This window comes from Cyprinodon tularosa, unplaced genomic scaffold (genome assembly GCF_016077235.1).
Source record: "Cyprinodon tularosa strain WSP-4 unplaced genomic scaffold, ASM1607723v1 ctg30, whole genome shotgun sequence".
Classification (NCBI taxonomy): domain Eukaryota; kingdom Metazoa; phylum Chordata; class Actinopteri; order Cyprinodontiformes; family Cyprinodontidae; genus Cyprinodon; species Cyprinodon tularosa.
The window spans coordinates 6,660,267-6,674,960 of NW_024039008.1; the positions used below are offsets into that span (position 1 = coordinate 6,660,267).

Here is a 14,694-nt window from a genome sequence, read left to right on the forward strand (position 1 = left end):
GCTTGTTTTATTTTTATGCTGTTTGTATTTGATTTTATGCCAGTCGTATCATTTTACTTGATCGTACCCCACCCCCACCCCACCCCCTGCGCGGCCAGTCCGGGAAAATATTGTCTGACATATAGCGGTCCGTGGTGCAAAAAAGGTTGCTTTATGGAACTGTATGTTTTGTTTATTGTAATTTGATAAAACAAATGTAATAAGTGAACAATCCATTTAATTTGTTTTTTCCCCTTTTTTTCCGTTTAAATAAAAGAAAAATAAGAAGGATCCTTTACTCGTGCAACTTTAAATCTCTGACCTGTCAGGATGTCAGAACCTGATCAACATGATCCTTACTTTAAGACACACCAAATCCTCTCTGCCACTTCAACAGGCTTCTGTGATAAGGAGATACAGTTAAAGTCTTCTGATTAGGTGTCCCTAGTCAAACTTTCACAACAACACATTAGTTGTTACTTTTTGAATTATATTAAAGATTTCTATATTTCAAGAGCTCTTCCAAGCCCTATTTCAGCGTGCTTAGCATGCTGAGTTAGAGGTATAAGACACAATCATCTTCCTGCTTCAGTGAGCGCGTTCTGATGTGAGCAAAGCCGGCAGCTCTGTGAAGATTGTGTTCTTTGATTTCTCTTGTGAATTTAACGCAGTTCAGCCAGCACCGCTACGTGAGAAGCTTCAAAAATTACAGACAGACGTCTCCACAACAGCCATGCTAACTTTATACCCGAAAGATAAACCCCAGTATAGCAGGAAAGAGTTACATGTATGTTTATGAGATGTATGACAGGTGCTCAAGAGAGCACATCTTTCCACCATTTCTGTTCACATCGCAGTGAGGTAAACGACAGGAAACTTTAACACTACACAGCCCTGGAGAAAAAAAGCAAAACGTTGTGTAGTTAATATTAAAACGGTGTTTGTATTCTAAACAATGAAGGAAGAATGCTGCAGGAATAAGGAAATGTCCATCTTCTGTTGAATAAAAGTAATGCAATGCCTTGACTGTTTGACAGCCCAATTTTCGTTTGCCACAAACTTGCTTTCTTGCAGTTAAAAGGGATTTTACCTTCTGGTATCTCTTCATGCATGCCCAGTACAGTATAAGGCATTACTGCAACGTGAATGACAATGTAAGCAACTGCCCTCTCTTGGTACATGCTGATGCAGGAGGACTGCTGCAAGTTAATAACTGTTGGGTTTACTCAGACATAAAACTGAACCTAATCCCATTGATAACTAGGATAAATTAGAATGTATGAACTTGATTTTAACTGGTTGATATATTCAGCTATTGAATTTTATATTATTTCTCTAAGAGCTGTTCTCAAATTATCTTTTTTGGTGATTTCTGTGGAATTTTCATTTATCAGAGGAAGAGACACAACTCAGTAAAACTGAAAGATCATTATTTGTCTTTGCAAATTTATTCAAAGGCATAAAGTGTTTGAAGGCTCCTGCGCTTAGACAGACAAAAACATTGAATGAAGGTGTATAAACAATTTTATACATCACACAGCAAGCTGTTTCTCACTAAATCACTCTGTTATCAACATTCCTCCTTAAGGCCTGGTTATCCTCCCACAGCACTGTGTCACAGTGAGCTTGTCGGAGATATTTTTGATTTATGCCCAATATTGAATTGTAATCTACGCTATGTTATTCCATGCCACAACGCAAAAGGGACAGTCACAAACTAGCTGTGGGTCTAGATTAGGGTTGTCAAAAGTATCGATACTCAAAAAAGTATTGATACTGAAACGTTGTATCCGGATACAAAACTCATTTTCAAAAGTATTGATACAGTGCTACCACCAGTGGCACCTAAACAGTCATTCATCTAAAGTGCAGAATAGTGCAAAATGCACTTTCTGAACACTGTGTGATTGAATAATTCTGTGCACTTTTCAGTTTCAGACTTTTTTGTAACAGGTGCAGCTGCTGAGAGTTATTTTTGTTTCTTAACCGGTTTGGCTAGTGTCATTGTTATGTGTGCAAAGCATAGCCAAGGAAGGAACACTTAATTTTAATTTTGTAAGTTTTTTATCAAGCTTGCTTAATATTGTGCACAGCATACAACCTCAAAACATTGTTCTTACTGTTTATTGTATCTATTTATTGTATTTTATTTTTAATGAAAATGTTTCTGTTGAGTTTTGGAGTCTTTGTTTTTATCCTCGTGGTATTGAAAATGGTATGGAGTATCGAATATTTTCCCGTATCGAGTTGAAAAGTTTAGTATCGTGACAACCCTAGTCTAGATACGGCTGAGGCGGTGAGGAAGTGGGGGCGAGTTTGTGCAAAAACGGAGGGACATGATGGCGAAAAAGAGTGAGGATCCAGGTGGAAAAAGGGTCCCAGTGTTCTCATGCACCTCAACTTCACGAGTTTTTTTTTCCAACAATGGCGGTCATCCAAACAAAAACAAGCCGATAAGGTACCAAACAGTAAATATGCATAGAGTAGAGCGGCTGTAGATTTGACCAATCAGAGGCCAGAGTGTCTGTGGGACGGAGGCACATTTGCATTCACTGCAACACGCACGCAGACAAACTGGTTTCTGAGTATAAATCAGCCTTTAGCTGGCCTTGGCACAGAACTACATTCTGAATCTTCTCTGACTCCAACTCCTTGAACACAATCAGTAGGAAAAGATTTAACAAGAGGCTAAAGGGCAGAATGCACCTCCTCTTAACATATGGATAATGCATATAATCTTAAACAAGACAGGATAAAAATAATCATATAGGAACATTTTCCACCACATGATGAAGAAATTAATCATATCTTAATTTACCATTATCTACAGTAGGAGGCCTAATCATTTAAATTAAATTATTCCAACCTTTTGGCTTGATGTATTTTATATATTGCCTTTACATTTATACTCTATTTGATAGTAAACAAAGCACTGTGTGTATATTTACCATAAAAAGACCTGGCAACTAGAGCTATGATTGTTCCTGACATGAGTCACAGATACTGTGGTGTCATTCCACCCAGCTCGCTTCAATGCATCATCAAGAAAGAGGAGTTTCTGTCCGCTTGCTGGTGTTCAACCACATTCTGTTCCCCACGGCTCACAATACATGATGGGGCACAGAACAAAGCGCAACACCGATGCAACAGCGCCGTATACGATATAGAAAGGTATACAAGGACGTCAGCAGCACCATCATCCATTAGTCCTCTGTTAGTCAATGAATCTACAAATTGCTTAGTGACAAAACACATTACAGACTTGTTGTCACTGTATTCACTGCCCATCTGTCTGAATGATTCAAGAAACAAATCACACAGAGGGAGAATGAAGACGCTACACAGCAGCGCAGCATTTACTGAAATACTATTGGATGTTACTAGAAGTGTTCAACAATGCTTTGTTGAAACTGTGACAAATGACATACAATATTTTAAAAAACTGGCTTTGATTTCAAGCATGGAAATATAACACACTATCGAGGCTCACTTCGATGATGTCACACTCACAGCTGCAGAGAGCATCTTAATTGAAGGTTGGGGGATATGAATGAGAACGAGACGCACTTTTCCCTCCACTGTAAAGTGAAACTATAGGTTGCTGAGGCAACATCATGGCATGACTGCAGGTCTGTGGCGCTGTCAAATCAAATTATTTCAAAGAGGACTTTCCCTTTTCAGAATCAATTATTTCTTTTTGCTAACTTGGAATTTCCTGTCAACGTGACAAAGATGCAACAAACCAGTGGGACTCAAATTCAAAGGCAGGTGTTTCCTCCACCATTGTCCAGGAATGATATTAATATTATTAATAAGTATTTCGTGCGCACGTTAAACTTATTGCGTGGCCACGAAGTAGTATTTTGTGCGCACGAAATACTACTTCGTGGCCACAATAAAAAAAATTTTTTGACCATGTCATCAGAGGGGCTCCGTAATATACCGTTTTTTTGGGGAGAGTAAAAAGATCTTTCTTGAAATTGGGCAGTGTAGACTGCCGTGAAATAGTCAGATATGAGTCGTATGCTGTATGGGCGATTAGATCGAGTTTGGGTCGCATTGTTCCTGCTGTGGGAAAGAAGCCATATAACACATATATTTTATACTTAGGAGAGGCAATTAAGCTGTGCGAGTTGGGAGGGCAAAGTTGCATAGTGAAAGAAAGAGGATGATCCAGCATGAAACAGGTAAAAAAAATTATAAAATGGAAGCAGGAGACAAACGTAGTGCTAAGAATACATGCTCCGATTTAGAAAAGTTAACACTTTATGTAGGGACAGGTAATTCAGAACCTTTATTGGTACCAACCAAATTCCATCAGTACTTCCAAGTTCTTGTTCATATAAACTTGTGATCTACCACTGTACCACACCAACCAATCGGGAAGAAGACTAGATCTAGAAGTGGCCATACCTGTTCATCGTGACTAGTTTCAACAGCAAAATGATATTAATACAATTCCTTTAACTGCAGGTCCATCTATACAGGTGCTGGTCATAAAATTAGAATATCATGAAAAAGTAGATTGATTTCAGTAATTCCATTTAAAAAGTGAAACTTGTATATTATATTCATACATTACATACAAACTCATATATTTCAGATGTTTATTTTGTTTAATTTTGATGATTACAAATGACAACAAATGAAAATCTCAAATTCATCATATCAGAAAATTAGAATATTACTGAAGACCAATAAAAACAAAGGATTTATAGAAATGTTGGCCAACTGAAAAGTATGAACATGAAAAGTATGAGCATGTACAGCACTCAGTATTTAGTTGGGCCTCCTTTGGCCTGTATTACTGCAGCAATGCGGCGTGGCATGGAGTCGATCAGTCTGTGGCACTGCTCAGGTGTTATGATAGCCCAGGTTGCTCTAATAGTGGCTTTTAGCTCTTCTGAATTGTTGGGTCTGGTGTATTGCATCTTCTTCTTCACAATACCCCATAGATTTTCTATGGGGTTAAGGTCAGGAGAGTTTGCTGGCCAATTAAGAACAGGGATACCATGGTCCTTCAACCAGGTACTGGTAGCTTTGGCACTGTGTGCAGGTGCCAAGTCCTGTTGGAAAATGAAATCTGCATCTCCAAAAAGTTGGTCAGCTGCAGGAAGCATGAAGTGCTCTAAAACTTCCTGGTATGTGGCTGCGTTGACCCTGGACCTCAGAAAACACAATGGACCAACACCAGCAGATGACATGGCACCCCAAACCATCACTGACTGTGGAAACTTTACACTGGACTTCAAGCAACGTGGATGAAGTGCCTCTCTTCTTTTCCTCCAGACTCTGGGACCTTGATTTCCAAAGGAAATGCAAAATTTACTTTCATCAGAGAACATGACTTTGGACCACTCACCAGCAGTCCAGTCCTGTTTCTCTTTAGCCCAGGCAAGACGCTTCTGACGCTGTCTGTGGTTCAAGAGTGGCTTGACACAAGGAATGCGACAGCAGAAACCCATGTCTTTCATACGTCTGTGTGTGGTGGTTCTTGAAGCACTCACTCCAGCTGCAGTCCACTCTTTGTGAATCTCCCCCACATTTTTGAATGGGTTTTGTTTCACAATCCTCTCCAGGGTGCGGTTATCTCTCTTGCTTGTACACTTTTTTCGACCACATCTTTTCCTTCCCTTCGCCTCTCTATTAATGTGCTTGGACACTGAGCTCTGTGAACAGCCAGCCTCTTTAGCGATGACCTTTTGTGTCTTGCCCTCCTTGTGCAAGGTGTCGATGGTCGTCTTTTGGACAACTGTCAAGTCAGCAGTCTTCCCCATGATTGTGTAGCCTATAGAACTAGACTGAAAGACCATTTAAAGGCTTTTGCAGGTGGTTTGAGTTAATTAGCTGATTAGAGTGTGGCACCAGGGGCCATCAATTTTGAACCTTTTCACAATATTCTAATTTTCTGATATGATGAATTTGAGATTTTCATTTGTTGTCATTTGTAATCATCAAAATTAAACAAAATAAACATCTGAAATATATGAGTTTGTATGTAATGTATGAATATATTATACAAGTTTCACTTTTTAAATGGAATTACTGAAATCAATCTACTTTTTCATGATATTCTAATTTTATGACCAGCACCTGTACACAGATGGGTGGATTTGCTCTAAGTCTGAGTGAGTCGGTTTCTTCTTCAGTAACAACACAGATCAATGTGTTTCCACTTTTAAACATAAACTGTAGCCAACAGATAGATTGATTCAGAATCTCATCTGAAGTCATACAAACTACCCTTGCCACACAGTATGTTTATAGAGAGTGACTTTTAGTCAGATAAAAATGGAGTGGGAGGACCGGGTATCAGGGCATCTATGGAGTAAGGAGTTAGAGGTAAGAGAGGTTATATGAGGGAGCGAGGACAGGAGAAAAAAAATTTAGAGAGTAGGTAAACCTGCCATTAAGACACTCATTGATTTTGTTCAGTTTTTTTATTTATTTTTTTTTTTTTTTTTACACAAAGCAGAAAACTGCATGGTGCTGTGAATTGCTCACCCATGATAGCCCCTAACCTCCCCTCTATCAAAAGAGGTGTTCCAATCCACAAGGTCATCCGTCTGCATATAAACCAGTTCTGTTTGATGTTATTTCTATTAATAAAGAAGCGTATGCGTATAATGTTTGTCTGCGGTCAGTGCCTGTCACTTGTTTAGCTATAGGACCATGTACACTTAACTGCATCTTTAGCTTCACTTAAGTGCAGCCAAAGATGCGCTCCGCATCATAAGAGATGTGGAGCGCTGCGGGGCAGTGATGGAGGATGTGGGATTTCGGGGTTAGTGATTGGAAAATCTTTGATTCCTTTTGAGACAGCATTAAAAGTCAGCTGAGCACATTAGAAAACATAGAAAAGAGACAAGAAGAGAGGGACAAAATGTAGAAAAATAATGTCTATTATATTAAAATTTCTCTATCTGTATAATGAGTCTGTTTTATGTGTTGCCCATCTTTGCCTAGGGTCCCAAATTTCCTTAATCCGCCCCTGTTTGGGGGGACTACAGTCCACATGGGAGCTGGCAACTGTCTGCAGCTGTGTTGCTTGTTAAGAAAACAGTTGTGCATTCCCACCATTCAATCAGAACCATCACTAACTTCTCTATTGGTTCACCTGCAGCCTCTGATAGGTTCTTCTTCTTCTTCTATTTTTTAAATGGTGGTTGGAAAACAACTTATAGGTGCATTACCGCCACCTTCCAGAATGGAGTATGGATCAGACAAACTATTATATTCTCCCTAAAATACCCGTTTTTCTTAGAAAATTAAAAATACTCCCAAAAACTACATCCCCAGATGACCTTTGAAACAATTTCCTTATATCTAGTTTATTTTTATTCCTGCCTAACTCTCTACGCAACATCTCTCTTTCCTGAGTATATTTATTACATTCTAAAAACGTATGTTGGACAGTTTCTAATTTCCCACAAATACAACCTGTGATAGGTTGGCTGCCCAGGAACCTTTTCACCACTGTGCCTTCCTTGGTCCACTTTTGATAAATACAGACTTTTAAACACAGACATTTGAGTTTAGGGGCAAACTCTCCATTTACTGCTTGACATGTCCCACCCCACCAGGTGCAACCAAGGAGGTAATCACTGTTCATTGAATGGCTAATTAAAGTGGTATCCCAGTAAGTTTATAAGTTAATTTAGTGAAAGTTTAAAAATATCAACTCAAACAGAAAAAAAACCCAGAATATATATATATATATATATATATATCCAAATAAAAAAAAAAAGAGTCGTGCAAAGTGTTACAATTAGTCTTATTATCAATGACAGCTGAACTTCCCATATTTAAAATAAAAACAACAAGCCCTAGATGCATGTTTAATAAGAACTGCAGCTCTATATGATGAATTTTCCTGACAGGTTTTCTCTCTAACAGCTAAAAGTCTTGAATCTTTACCTCTTGCTTTGTTTGCAGCTCATCCACACAGAGCAGTTATCAGCTGAGTTCTCCCCGCAGCAGACCTCTCTCTCTCTGCGGGAAGTCCTATCTCTGTCTCCGCTTCTCTCCTGAATCCTCCCAGTGTTTCCAGCTCTTCCACTTTTCAAAGTGACTGAAGCTAAACTGGAAGCGAAGTGGGGCGAAATATCCAGGAAAAGATATTTTTCTCAGCTGCATGCCTGTTCAGCCTCCATAGACCGAGCATCGTGCTTTATGCTTTCGCGAATGAATTTCATCTGAAAGTCAGCCCTCCCTCCTCTTCCTCAGCCTTCGCAGGGCAGGACTGAGGACCAATTGAGAGCCAGAAAGAAAAGTGATCACAGCTTCTCACATCGGCGATACCTATAATACAATTGGCTTTATTTTATTTTTGTATATATTTCAATTAAAAAATCATAACTAAACATAACATAACATAAATAAAAATGATAGATAGATAGATAGATAGATAGATAGATAGATAGATAGATAGATAGATAGATAGATAGATAGATAGATAGATAGATAGATAGATAGATAGATAGATAGATAGATAGATAGAGTATGTCAATCAATCAAAAGTTGGGTCTCGAAGTTGTAGCAAAACCTGTTTTAAGAAATGCCTTTTTTGTTCTTTTTATATATATTTTTTAAATATTATTAACTATAACTGGATATGGGGGCTGCTCGGTAGAGCAGTGGCTAGCACTGCTGCCTTGCAGCGAGAAGGTTTCATTTGATTTGATTCCCGGGTTTGATTCCCGGCCGGGGGTCTTTCTGCTTGGAGTTTGCATGTTCTCTCTGAGCATGTGTGGGTTCTCTCTGGGTACTCCAGCTTCCTCCCACAGTCTTAAAACATGACAGTTAGATTCATTGGCTTCTCTAAATTCTCCTTAGGTGTGAGTGAATGGTTGTTTGTCCTTGTGTTACCCTGCTATGGACTGGTGACCTGTCCAGGGTGTACCCCACCCTTGCCCGTAGACAGCTGGAGACAAGCACCAACACCCCTTGTGACCCTGCTTAGGATAAGCGTGACAGAAAATGGATGGATGGATAACTTGATATGATACATTATATCAAAATAAAATAAAAACACTATGCGTGAGTATTTTTTCAAACATGGAGAATGTTTACAAGGGGTCCATATACACATACAATGGACTGTTTACATTTGTGTGTGGTTTACTAGTGGTTCCTAGAATGGGAGTAGAATGTAGAATGGGAGGCAGATCTTCTAGTTATCAGGCTCCTCTCCTGTGCAACCAACTACCAGCTTTAGTCCATGAGGCAGACACCCTGTCTACTTTTAAAGACAGGCTTAAAACTTTCCTTTTTGACAAAGCTCATAGTTAGAGTGGCTCAGGTTATCTCTATAGTTATGCTGCTATAGGCTTAGACTGCTGGAGGACATAGGGACCTCCTTTTCATCATTCTGCTTCATTCTATCTCTATTCTCCTACTCTGCAGAATCAGTTCAATCTCTAACATTATGCTCTCTCTGCTTTTCTCATAGTAGCTTCGCCTCGAGTGTTCCTGTTTGGCTGTGGCATCATCCTGAAGAGAAATATCAGCTGTGCTGCTTCCATCGACACCTTTGTTTACAGACGTTTTGAGATCTGCCTGTTTTTTAGTGTAGTCCTGTTTCTCTGACTGTGACTGGCTTCTTCATCCTGTGACATGGGAGCTGGCTCGGAGCTCGTCTCCCTGGCTGTGTGTTTCCTGGATGGAACCGCCTTTTACAGCTGCTATTTTGTATCTCTGCTTCGGTCTCCTTGAACCCCAGTCGGCCTCAGCAGATGGCCGCTCACACTGAGCCTGGTTCTGCTGGAGGTTTCTTCCTGTTAAAGGGGAGTTTTTCCTCTCCACTGTCGCTACAAGCATGCTTAATGTGAGGGATTGCATTCGAGTCAATGAGTCGATAGAATCAACTAGTTTTCCTTAGATAGAAAACTTTGAATCAGTTTGACTGGATGATCTGGTAAATGGCCTTGTGATGACATGTGTTGTGAATTGGCACTATATAAATAAACTGAATTGACAGACATTAATCCCAGACCTACCACTTGAGAGACATTTGATTGATTGATTTATTTTGTTCTAATCAACATCTTGTTGAAAAGGTTTTTATTGAAAAAAGTTTTGTTGATAGTCCAACAACTCTTCTTTGATTCTTGATTCTTCTTTACATACTTTGTAGTATCATCTGTTAGTCAGGAGGTTCAGTCCCTGGCTGAAAGAAAAAACGCTTTAAGTTTGCAAACCCCTGTTAGCAATAAAGATTGAAAATCTGCTTGGTTTTAGTAATTCAAATAATAAAATAGCATATATGACCATTTTCTTTTAATAAATGATAGCAAATAAATGTAATGTTAGAACCCAGGTTCCCGGGAGTCCACTAGTTAGTGAGTTTGCTTCTAGCTATTCAGCAATCATTGATTATTAACCTCCAAAAGATGATTACCTACAAATGGCGGTTGCTTAATAAGCAGACAGACAAATAGGCCTACTGCATAAATGAAAACTAATGAAGGGTAGAGGTTGCAACCAAAATAGATACAGCCTCATGAGGATTGTGAAGAAAAATATTATACAAGAGTTCACTGAAATGTTTATTTTTCTTAATTTAAATGATCACAGCTTACAGCAAATGAGCCAAAAGGATTTTAAATAAAGAAATGTGACTTTTATTATCTTGTAATCACTGGGGAGGCTGCTGCCTTTTACTGCTGTCCAAAATAACTTTACATAACAGCTTTAAGCATGAAATTCATGGAAAGCTGAGTAGAAGGAAGATATGTGTCAGGGAAAAAGGTGAACAAGTAACAAGGAGATGTAGAGCAATAACAGGATTGCAGAGCAAAGCTTATTTAAGAGTATATGAAGGATGAAGGTGTGGACTGCAGCTGGTGTCAAGAGCCACCGTACACAGGGGACTGTATGCAGGAACCATGTCTTATCAGGTACAAGACAGGATTGGAAAAAAAATAGTGACTTTCAAAGAGCAAAGAGAGCGAAGGGATTAGACCTCTTCCAAATATAACAAATGTACCTCATTGGACACGAAGACTATGAAAAATTTAACGAAAGTTAAATTACTTACTATGCAATATGATTGATATGGAAAATTTGACTTTGAATATCGATCTTTTAAGATATACCGACAAACAACTGTTAATATTTCTATGGCCAATTTCATCTGTAAATAAGAAAAGAAAATCCACCTAAAAAAATAATTGCTTAACAATCATTTTTTTATGTTTCTTGTCTGTTGGACATGTTTAACTGGATGATTCCCAACTTTACACTCATCGCATCACTTCATCATCTTTGATTATCACATATAAGCTGAAGAATAAATGGATCCCATTCTGGTGTTAAACTACAATATTAGTTAATTGTACAAATACTCAAAAAATACTATTTCCAGTCAGTTGAACAAGTACTGTATTTCTACTTAATAAACTGCCTTTCAGATGCAAACCTTTTATTAATTTGAGAGAGAATAACTCAGAGATGAGATTACAGCCTGCAGTAAATAATCAGCTCTTCAGTTCTGACTTAAAACAGCCAACAAGATGAGAAATGATGTTAAAAAGGAGGTTTTTATGTGTTGTTTTATTTTATCCTCTGCGAATCTCCGCTGGCACATGCTGAAAGTCTACCATAATAAATCAGTGGCTGCACACTGTGTCTGCATGCAGTTTGTGTGCACGCTTGTGGGTGTTTGTTCGGCTGTTTCCAGGTCACAGTGTTCGTGATTACACTATTGCTGCACTGGTTTTAAAGAGCCTTGCTTAGAGGAATGCAAACCATATGTTTTACATACATATATATATATTTTTTTTTTTTTGCATAATACAGCCATAAAACAAAATAGCAAACCCTATTAAATATTCAGTTCTTCATTATTATATATTTAAATATTCTCTTATTTATCGTTAGGGAGAAATGTAATTTATTTACAGGAACCCAGATTATATTGTGATATGTCTTGTTCACTTATTAAACAAAACATAGAAATTGTATTTTCTGGTTGGGATACCTAACAACTGCTGTTTTACCTTTCGGGCAAATTTATACCCTCTACGTGTCTGTGGCCTTGATCTAAGGGTGGTCCGCTCCTCTCGTCACTTTTAGCTGTGAGGCCATCTGGAGTTTGATTAAACCATTCAAGTAGTTTTCCTTTCCTAAATCTAAGCCATCCTTGCTGGATTACCAGGATGTTTTTGGTCACTTTCTTATTTCCGTTCACTTCTGCTTCAGGTTTAATATCGTTTATAGATGGCCTAAAATTTTCCCCAACCACCATTTGATCTTAGGTGAATAGGAATAAATGAATAAGTAGGAATTTATTTCAGACAGTTTGACAAACAACAATAAATGAATCAGCCAAATACACACACAAAAAAAACCTAGTTAACATCAACCTTACCAAACGCCAATTTCAAAACTAACTAAATTCTGTCACGATTTGGCTATGGTTAGTTGACCCAAAAGCAGAGGCAGGGAGGCAGAGGTGAATCTCTTGTAGATTTAATAATGAGTTTACAGAAAACAGAAGCAGGTTATTCAAAAATCCAAATACGAAAACAGAGTCCAAATAAACAGGAAACCAGGAGTCCAACAAACAAAACATAAAAACTAGTCAAAACGTACAAGAAACCATGGAGACATCAGAGGAAACGCAATCATAAGGAGGAAGGCTCAGAGAGAAGGAGTTAGAGCATGTTTGACGGTGTTTGACGAGGACCCAACAAAGGGGAACTGAAGAAAGAGGGCTTTTAAAGGAGACTGAGACAAAGAGGGGGCTAATGAGGAAACAGGGAGCAGGTGTGCACAGAACAAGAGAGGGAAAGAGCTAGGGAAGAAGAAGAACATAAGAGGGCAGCAGAGGACAACAAATAGAAACCTGGAAGACTGGAAATAACAACAAAATTATAATTAAATTACTAGGACTATAAAACATGGAGAAAAGAAAACTAAACACTCAAAAGAAAACATAACAGAACCAAGACTAGGACAGTAACTAGAAAAAACCAAAGAACACAGCAAAATAAAAATAAAAACCCCTAACACTAGAAAACAAGGAGTAAAGCAAGACTGAACACTAAAAAGAAAATATAACAGAACCAAGACTAAGACAGAAACTGAGAAAAGAATCAAAGAACTCCATAAACTTAACCCACTAAAACTAGAAAACAAGGAGCAAAGCAAAACTGGATACTCAAAAGAAAAACATAACAGAAACAGAAACCTGACAAATTCACCTGAACATAAATACAAACAAAAACCTCCAAATAAACCTGTCGCTATATACAGCCAGAGAAATAACATTGATTAATGGAAATTGTATGAAAAGTGGTATGGAGAAATAAAACTTTTTATTTATACCCCCTTTCCCTCTAATTGCACTTAAATTAACTTAAAGTAGAGTAACCTTCCTGTTAAACTTGATTTTTTTCCCCCCAATACTGACAGGTGAATATTCAAGGTAGTGGTGCTAGTGCATTGTATGATGTAGAGCTGAGGCATTCTCACTACCAGCTTGTCAAAAATGTTAGTTTGGCAAAGCCCCCTATGCATCAAGTACTGATAGACGGGGATTCTCCACTTGGTGCATGAGAAGTTGGGGCAAGAACTTGCAAATTTTACATAGATTTTAAACGGTGAAGGTTACACTAACGCAATAACCTACTAATGAAACTCCTCACGCTATGTAGTAGCTATGACGTATCATTATTACGTTATCTAAAAGTAAATAAATAATGTGTCTTTAAGAAAATATGAATGAACATACTTCTATTTCATAAATCATAATAGGATTATTATGCTGCATTTGAAACATGAGACAACACTGTCGATGTGAATCAAGATGCTTAAATAGTTCCAGCAGATGCCAGATTTTTTTTTGCAGCAATTTAGTTACATTTTAATGTCCTTAGAGATTTCTTTTAGTATCTTACAGCTTGCCTTCATGATTAACATTGTGATTACTTACCTTTACAGTCAGGAATACAGCAAACTAATCAGGTCTGAGTAAGCATCATATTTACACCAGTTTGTCTCATTTCATGCTGATATAAAAGTGGAGCTGTCTTAATTCATTCTCCAGAGAAATAGATTTTCAGAAGATGTTTTATAGAATGTTTTTTTTTTATATTTGTTTATACTACTACAATTTCTTTAGGATTGCTAAAAAAAGATAATACATTTTCATATGTCTGGTTTTCATTGGGTGCTTAAATGTTTTCACATGGCTCAGTTTTGGATGATCTGGCAGCTCTAATCTAAGGGAGCCCTATTTTCTGATTGATCAACAACATCCTAAGAAGCTTTTCCTGCATTGATGTAAACATGCAAATAATATGGGTCAGAAGGAAAAAGGAAATTCCTCGTTAAGCTTTAAATATAAATACAATTCTTTGTTTTTTGTTTCTAAGTTATGTTATATGAATATTATTGCTTTTCATGAAACTTAGATGGACTGGAATTTGAACCTTTTTTGTAATCTCCTCCAGCAAGTCATGAAACAAAGCTCTGCATACAGGCAACAGTCTTAAGACTTAGAAGTTCCTAACTCATTTCTACTCATCACGGTTTTGAATGTGGCTCATTTTTTTTATCTGGGACATCATATATTGACTCATGTTGCACATTTAGTATTCAGGTTTGGTTATACAAATAACATTCATTTGGCTTAAAATTAAGAAAAGCAATTTAAAGTTAAAGAGTAATGAGATCAAATTGTTATCTTTTGCACTTTTAGTATTGCTCACT

At 37.8% G+C, this 14,694-nt stretch overlaps 1 protein-coding gene across 1 annotated transcript in view; it reads right to left on the reverse strand.

Moving 5' to 3' along the window:
• Positions 1-8,129, reverse strand: part of pde4ba (phosphodiesterase 4B, cAMP-specific a) — a 300,381-nt gene extending 292,252 nt beyond the window's left edge. Inside the window, exon 1 of the mRNA XM_038291610.1 lies at positions 7,897-8,129. The gene's annotated coding sequence lies outside the window, so the exon portion shown is untranslated. The remainder of the gene's footprint in view (positions 1-7,896) is intronic.
• Positions 8,130-14,694: the final 6,565 nt, after the last annotated feature.